The sequence below is a fragment of the Lacerta agilis genome, chromosome 1 (genome assembly GCF_009819535.1).
Source record: "Lacerta agilis isolate rLacAgi1 chromosome 1, rLacAgi1.pri, whole genome shotgun sequence".
Classification (NCBI taxonomy): domain Eukaryota; kingdom Metazoa; phylum Chordata; class Lepidosauria; order Squamata; family Lacertidae; genus Lacerta; species Lacerta agilis.
In genome coordinates this window covers 65,655,987-65,664,067 of record NC_046312.1, presented here as the reverse complement: position 1 = coordinate 65,664,067, position 8,081 = coordinate 65,655,987, and the positions used below count along the sequence as shown (strand labels likewise).

Sequence of the window (8,081 nt, the reverse complement as noted above, 5' to 3'; positions counted from 1 at the left end):
ACTCTGTGTCATGTGTGATCAGTTATGCAGGGCGTGGCTTACCTGCCCCCCCCCCATATTTTATTCAAGATGGCATGCCTGGTCTGACCCTTGAGGTGGGTATGTAGAGAAATCTAGCTTGTCAGGAGTTCGGCCCCTGTTATGCTGATTTATACTACGGTAGGTTGAGGAAGCTTTTTATGGAGAAGCTGAAAAATTCAATCACTGGTCTGTAGGCTGAAGTGCTACAATCCATGAAAACTTTTTCTGGGTGCATAAAGTGGCCCCAATACACTCAATGCGTAAGAGAGGGACCACATAGTTCAGTGACACAGCACATACAGCATCTTGCATGCAGAACGACTCAGTTCCAATCCATGGCATCTCCAGGATGTCCTGGGAAAGATCCCTGCCTGGAACCGGAAAGACAGCTGGATCCCTGGTTCCCAAAGTGGGCAGTAGCACCCCCTGGAGGGCGGTAAGAGGCAAGGAGGCAGCAGGGTGGGCGTAAATGAATACCAGACTTTGAAAAGCTGGTATCGCTGGATCAAGTTCGTCAGTTGGATTTGACTACGTGCGCAGTTAATGAAGACTTAGTGGGTCGTGCAAACCGCTGTTCTAAATAATGCTTTGGATCGAGTGCAGCAGAGTAAGGGGATGAGTTCATGGAACCGAGAGGGCCGCGCTGCCCCAAAAAGTTACATGGGCCAGATGGACCAATGGCCTAACTCGGTGTAAGGGAGCCCCTTCTATTTTCTGCCTTTCAAAGGCCTAGGGTTGCGCTCTTCCACCAGTCCAACCCCTCCTTCCGGCGAAGCCCTTCTCTCAAGCCCTCCTCGAGAGAGAGAGAGAGAGAGAGCATTAAAAAAGGAAGCCTCCTCAGCTCTCCCTGCTTTGCTCCCACGTGCGAGCTCGCGCTGACAGGACTCCCTCAGGCCGCCTTCGGATTGGCGGAGAAAGAGAGAGCTCGCCTGGAGCCACGCCCAGCCCCAGCGCTCTGGGCTCTGGAGAGCGAGGCAGTCCCGGCAGCCAGAGCCGCTCATATCGCCTCGCGCAAAGTCGCGCGCGCGCAAGCAAGCAAGCAAGGGGAGACATGTGTGTGGCTCCTGCCGGAGCCCCCCCGGAAAAAGAAGCCGGAGTGCTGACGGCTTCTCCTGCCTCTGTGGGAACATGTTGAGCGGGGACTCTCGGTAAGTCACCGGAGGGCGCGCGCGTTTGGCGCTTCAGTTCTTGCGTAAGGAGGTCCGGGCGCGCTTCCCGACAGGAGGCGTCCCGGTTCCCGCGGCTGCGCCCTGCCCGGAGCCGCCGGCTCAGCCCTGGCTTCCCTGGGCAATTCTATCTCGCCTGCCCTTGGCCGCGGCGGAGCAGGTGGCGTTTGGTTCAGGAGGCGCCCGGGAGCAGCGCTAAATAATTCACCCGGAGTGCGGATCTGATCTCAACCTCGTTGCCTCGAGGAACCCCGGGAAGCCTCCAGCTGGGGAGAAAGGGACCCGTGTGTATTTGTTTCTTTAAAAAGAAAGGGCGGGAGAGGGGGAAAGACAGAGAACCGCTCGTCAAACAGATAAAAATGTGGCGCGTTGAAAGAAAGGAAGAAACAGGACGTGGTATAGGCAACAACCCCAAAGCCACATCCCTGGCAGAGGCGGAAATAAACGAAAATCCTGCTTGTGTGGGTGTTCGTTCTTTCTCGCTGTGTTACTCAGATGTGAACTATTTTGCACTCCGGCACTTAGGGTCTCTTTGAATTCAGGTCATTGGGCTGTTCTTAAGAACAGGTGGCTTCGAGACACACGCTCTGCTATAGCCTGCGCTGCTTGGACTTGCTTTTAAAACTAGGGGGAGATTCCGAGGTTTTTATATATATATATATTAAAAAGATAAGCTTTTGTAAGTTAACAGAGCATTTAATTGTAGAGTTTTTCTTCCTTTCACTTACTGATGAGGCTGGTTAGATTTTAAAGAGAGCAGGCAGTGTTGCAAAACAGATGGTTCCTCATATTTGTATTAGAGGTTTGGGTGGGTTGAGAGCCTATGTACATTATGTATTCTCAGAAGTAAACCCTAGTGAGCTCAGCTGTACTTACTCCCAGGTAACTGGGTATATCATTACAACCCACCAGATATGTTATGGCAGGAGCCTTGGAGGATTACAGGCCACTGTGCCAGGTGGTGGAAGTGTTTTCGGTTGGCTGAGTGTGTGTGTTTGTGTCTATGTGAAGCACAGAAAAAAAATGCCAAACTTGGGGGTCATGTGGCAATTAAGTTGTGTTATGCAAGTCCCAAATCCTTATGTGACTGAAGATGTCCTGAAGTGTTAGTGGCACATTTCTTAGTGTCCTAAAAGTGACAGGTCAACCGAAGAGAGGTTTTAGAACCTAAAGGGAAAAATGAGGTGCGGTAGATGAGGAATGTAGATTGAAGACGGCTGGGTGTGGACGGGAAGTCGGAGATTGTTTACAGACAGTTGCAAGCATGCTGTTCTCTGTTATGGAGGAGAGCTTTAATAGCATACTAAGCCACAGAAGTGGGACATCCCTATAATAAAAATGTAAGCAAAACATGGCAAGAATGGGCAGTGTAACTCTTCTGCTGCTCCAAGGAGAATGGCTTGTGTTATACATGCTGCAAAGTCCATATAATCATAATCAATTAATACATTGAAGATGGAATAGTGGCTTGCAAGCTTCGGGAAACTGAACTTTAAAGGAATGCGATCAGCATTTCTGATGGCACTTGTTGATGCATTTGTGTGTTAGTCTTCCTATCAGCATGCTACTTGACAATGTGTGTGCCCTGCATAGTGTGAAATTGTGTGTCTATTTAAGGAGGTGTGTGCATATGCAGTTGGGGGCGGGTGTGTGTGTAGATTGATTCTTCAAGTCCATCTGAATTCCTCTTGGATTTGTCTTCACTGCAGTACAAGTGTGGGGATTTGTGGATGGCTTTCTGCCCCTTTAAGAGGTATACATTCTCCAGTCACATATTGTTTTGGTTTTTTTTGGTAAAAATAGGTGAATCACCTTTCTTCTGGTCTGTCACATTCGCATTTTACCCACAATTCATTTGTTTCTAAATTAATCAGACTGTACTTTAAAAAAAACCCTCTTAAAGTAGTATTTTAAAATGTGTATTTAAATTCCTATTTTCCTTATCATTAAGTTGCCAATAAACCACCACAATGTTCCAGTAAGTGCAAAAGTTGGTGGATAGTTAAGTTCTGGTCTGCACCTTCGTCTGTGTAGTGTGGATCAGGTAATTTCTTACAGGAGCTCACACAGGTTGAGTTGCTTAAGAATTTGCACTTTGGACTCTACTTCTGTTCTCCTGGCTTCAGAGTTTGTGTAGATATCTCCATTGCAAATATACCTTTGAATGACTCTTTTAGTGGATAGTGGAAGGCTGAGCAGAAATCGTGTTAAAAATTACATTTTACTTTTTGAAATACGGCAACCCTAGATTGTTCCAGTGCCGCATCATTTAAAAAATATTGTAAGTATTTTGTGTCTTGTTAATACTATCAGACTATACCTACCAATATTATTCATTCCATATACTGTGAAGAAAGCACAGATTAAGATCCTTAACAAAATCTGCAGCAGGTGGTATTTCCTTTATGCCTGCCAGTTACTTAAATAAGATCTGCTGACAGCCTTTTTTCCCTACTGAATAAGGTTAACAACAGCTGCTTGAGTAGGTGACTTTTTAAATAGGCAAGCCCACCTCCTTCCATGGCTCCTTGAAAGATTCATAGTAAAGTGGAGTTAATTCTCAAGAGAGGCCTTTTATGTTGTTTGAATGATGATATTGGATGGTATTTTATACCAATCTTTACTCTTGGCACTGATGGTAGGAAGGCTTGCTCAATAAGCTGCAGCAGTACTAATTCTGTCACAATGCTTGCTCAACATCAGGCTTGTAAATATTTTGCAAGAATGCGATGCTATCACTCAGACTTGTGAAATTCAGTGCGAATGGGTCTCTCTGAATTCATTGGCTCTTCAATTTGTTCTCTCATGTTGGGCTTAATTAGATATGCTACCCCATTGCTATCTACCCTGGCTTTGAAGTGGTAGTGTTTGAAGTGTTCTCTATTATATTGTTATATGTATTGTGTGTATTTAAACAGAGATTGTTTTGAAAAATGCAAAACAAAGGATCCTGGATATCTCTCCAGAGCGACATAGGATGGAATCCTACCTTTAGATTCCAACTTAAATTTACCATTGGTAACTAACAGTCTGATTCACCACCCAGTTAATTTAGGTTACAATTGTGCAAGACAATTATCCCAAGATTCTCTTTTTCTCTCTCTCTCTGTGTGTGTGACTGATAAAATGGTTTTAAGTTCTAACTTTAACCCTATTTAGGTGCTTGGTAGTAGCAGAAACACATGGGCCATAGCTGTCGGTGTGCTCAAGAGCCACATACGGAATACTTGCATTGCATGCTAGTGCAGCAAAGTACGTAAACTATCTTTACAATTGGCATCCAGGCCAATAATCGCAGCCAAGAAGCAATTTGAGAGTGGAATTTGAATGACGTTCTCACCATTAGAGATGGCCACTTCAGGTCAGAGTTAAGAGAGAGTCATGGGAGCAGAAAACGTCTTGTTCCAATTATGAGTACTTGTTGGCTATTTATTCCAGAGTTTTATATATTAAGGAATTGGTATAGTAAGAAATAACACGGGGGGGGGGGGAGGTGTCTGTCTCTTCTCTCTCCCTGCCCCCTCCTTGTTTTCTACCTGCTTACTATGGGCAAGCTTCTTAACCTGTTTGATCTGATTCCTGTTTTTATATATATGAAAATAAGACTTGCAAGGCTTGCTTGCCTGGGATGCTAAGCCCTAATTAACGATGCAGAGTATTGTTCTCTCGATGAGAGAGGCTACGTAAGTGTCCTATTGCCCTTACAGGCTGAGTCACTTGGTAATTGCACTGGAAAAGTGTCTTGTATGAAGAAACAAATTATAAACAATACTTATTCAAATTTATAAAAGCATAGCTATAGGCATTCATTGCAAAGCCCAGACGTACAGGTCTTCTTTCTTGCATTTGTTTTTGAATAGTAACTTTATTGAAGTAATGTTCCAGCCATGGTAAATACTGACTTAGAAATACTAATAAATCTTTAACTTACGCAATTGCAGGGTGCATATCTCTCACCGTGAAGGAAGTACATGAGAAGGCATCAATAAATTGGGGCCTATCTTCCTCCTCCTCTGGAGTATGCATGCTGGATGCACTTCCTGCCTCCCTATCCAGCACTTCTTTTTCAATCCAGGGCTGCAACTGGGAATGCACTTGAGTTTGAGGAGGGAAAAGAAGGCTCTTTGGGGCTCCACTGCAGTCTCTCTGTGTGCATGCAGCTGGGATAACAACAAGAAACATAGGTCTACAGTGGGTAGCATCCAACTCAATCATACTCTGAGCAGATCCTCTGAAATCAACATATCGAAGTGCACCGATTTCAGTGGGTCGACTAAGATTGGATTAGTGTTGAAATGTTGACATAGTTTCAGTTACTATTTAGAGAACATACCATACTTTTCCATGTATAACATGCTCCCTTGTATAAGACGCCCCCTATTTTGGGGGACTGCAATTTCAGAAAATGGCCCAAAGTTGTTGAGCTTTTTTTTTGGGGGGGGGGAATGCAGTAAATCACTAACCCAACAGTTGCAATCGATTGCACCACTGACGATCACTCGCGTCTGCTACAAACGTCTACGCAAGCACCAACAGCGGAAGTACATAGCAACCACAATTGCCACAGCGGCAGCCAATCCTCAGCAACCTTTGCCACAGCCACCAATCACACTACAAATCGCCAATGACAATCTGCAGCTCACGGCTGCAACCAGTCACCAGTCACCCCTACCCACTATCCATGTATAAGACGCCCCCAGTTTTTAAACCACCCCTTTTAGTAAAAAAACAAGAACAACACACGCTTGTCTTATACACGGAAAAGTACAGTACATTAGCAAAACTTAATTCACTGATAATTGTGGAAATTGTTAGTATCTGGATTCTCACAGAAGCTATGAAACAAATAGAAGCAAAGAAAGCTGTGATGGAGAAGGATTGTGCTGTTGCTTGCTTCTGTATGCTGTCTGCCTGTCATTGCAAGCCTCATGTTAAATAGTTATAACGAACAAACTTTCGAGGAGACATATTTGTTGGGATGCCTTGATAAACAATGCAGAAATACTGTTTTCTTTAAACACAGCATAGGTTCTTTAAATTATCATTTACAGGTAAAACACCATCCAGGATTGGTGTACACAAGCTGCATGTATCTAAAGTCAGCTTTAACCGATAGCGGTTTTTGAAAATGAATATGCTTTTTTGTGAATAAAGTTTATAACAAATAAAACATGTGCCGTTCTTGATGGTGGTGGTGCAGAAACCACCTTTAGGCAGCAACCGTATAGAACATGGGGTTTGTACCAGGGGTGGCAGTTTGTGCCCAAGGCCAAAGCAACAGATACAGCATTTGCTTTTGTGCAGCAGGTTGCATTTTAGCCATGTAAACGCCAGTGGCTTCTACTTATACCTCTGCACACACACCTCTCCATCTGGAGAAGCACAAGAAGGCGTTATTGGAGTTCAAGGACGCGTTCAAGCCTTAAGGCTAAGGCTCTGAAGAGTGGTCTGGAGCAGGTGCTGGTGTGGTCTAGGGAAAGGGGGAGCGATCAGGACAGGAGCGTACCCAGGATCAAAACTTGGGGGGGGCAAGCCATGGTCGCCCCCCCTTTCAGGAGCCAATTACAGCAAGGGAGAGCCGCTTTAGAATTAGGCTACTGTCCTCCCCTCCCTGGCTTGTGTGCTCAGCCCTCAGAGTGCAACAGGGTCCTAGCTCCTCCAGAGGGGCGCTGGAGGCGCGAAGGCACCAAGCCCCTGCTCTGCCTCACTTACCTCCCCGCTCTCCCCTCCCCGGACTCTCCCCGGACTCTGCTTCTGGGGGGGGCAGCTCCCCCCCACCCCCTGGGTACGCCCATCAGGAAGGCCACATTCTGGCCCCACACCTGCTTCCTATATATAACCAGTTAAGTTTCATGGAACGCAATGGAAGCAGGTCCGACGTTCTGCTGCAAGTACTGATTCAGGCCACCCTCAGATAGCTGTGTGTTGTGACAAATAGGACTACACCTCTCACCCCTCCCACACCATTTTTAGTGTAATCTTATCAAAGCGAAGTTTCCTGTAAGAAACAAATGAGAGAGTTAAAGCCAGATACATGGGGCATGGCCTTTTCAACTCTTGGAGTAAATCTGTTTATAATAAAATTGTTCTCTTAATCTACAACCACTTTATCTAATGGAGTAAAGCTGAAAGCTTCATTTAAGCAGCCTGTTTGCTTGATCTTCTGCCCCCTGGTTCCTTATCTCTCCACTTGCCTTCGGTGTTGCCGTTCTTAAGCAGAGAGAATGGTGTTGCGTTGGGACAGGATCCCTGACTCTGGCTATAGGCATGGGGACATGAATAACGTGACAAGTTTTACTGCCATAGTGTCCTTCAGATGCACATGAGGACTTCTGTTTGGTAGTCTTTTTATCCATCCTTTCTATTTGTGAGAACTGAAATTATCGAAATTATGAGATATGTATCATGTCAGCTTTGTCATATGTATATAGTTTTCTTAAATGGGTTCACTTAAAACTTAAAACAACAACAACAACAACAACAACACAGAAGTGTTACCTGTGTAGGAACTGCCTTGAGTGAAGTAGCTCAGGCCAGCCCTGATGCTAGTTTTTGTACATACCTGTTGATATGCTGCTTTCTCTCAAACGTTTTTCTTCACAAATAATGCTAATTTTGTGCAGCTTCAGGAACATACATGACTTAGTTACAGAGTACTAAAGAACATGAAGGAAACTTTATAGTTAGCCTGAGAAGTACAGTAGCTGAATTATGGGACTGAAGTCAACTTGGAAACAAGAGATTGAAATAGCCTGATTCTGCAGAGATGTAAGTGTGTATGTGTGTGAAACAAGCAAATTCTTTGGATTTGTTAATTGAAGATAAACCCTACTCAGACTTCTTAAACCTGCAGATTATTGCTTGGCTGTGCTGGTATAACACTTAAAGGAGCTT

At 44.8% G+C, this 8,081-nt stretch overlaps 1 protein-coding gene across 8 annotated transcripts in view; it reads left to right on the top strand.

Annotated features, from left to right (window-relative positions):
• The first annotated feature begins 1,099 nt into the window (after nucleotides 1–1,099).
• MICAL2 (microtubule associated monooxygenase, calponin and LIM domain containing 2) overlaps nucleotides 1,100–8,081 on the top strand; it is an 87,074-nt gene continuing 80,092 nt past the window's right edge. For 3 of the 8 annotated variants that reach the window (XM_033152355.1, XM_033152346.1, XM_033152336.1), the window contains exon 1: nucleotides 1,104–1,169. The gene's annotated coding sequence lies outside the window, so the exon portion shown is untranslated. Of the gene's footprint in view, nucleotides 1,170–8,081 lie in introns of all 8 variants that reach the window. The other 5 variants (XM_033152364.1, XM_033152385.1, XM_033152374.1 and 2 more) reach the window with 3 other exon arrangements.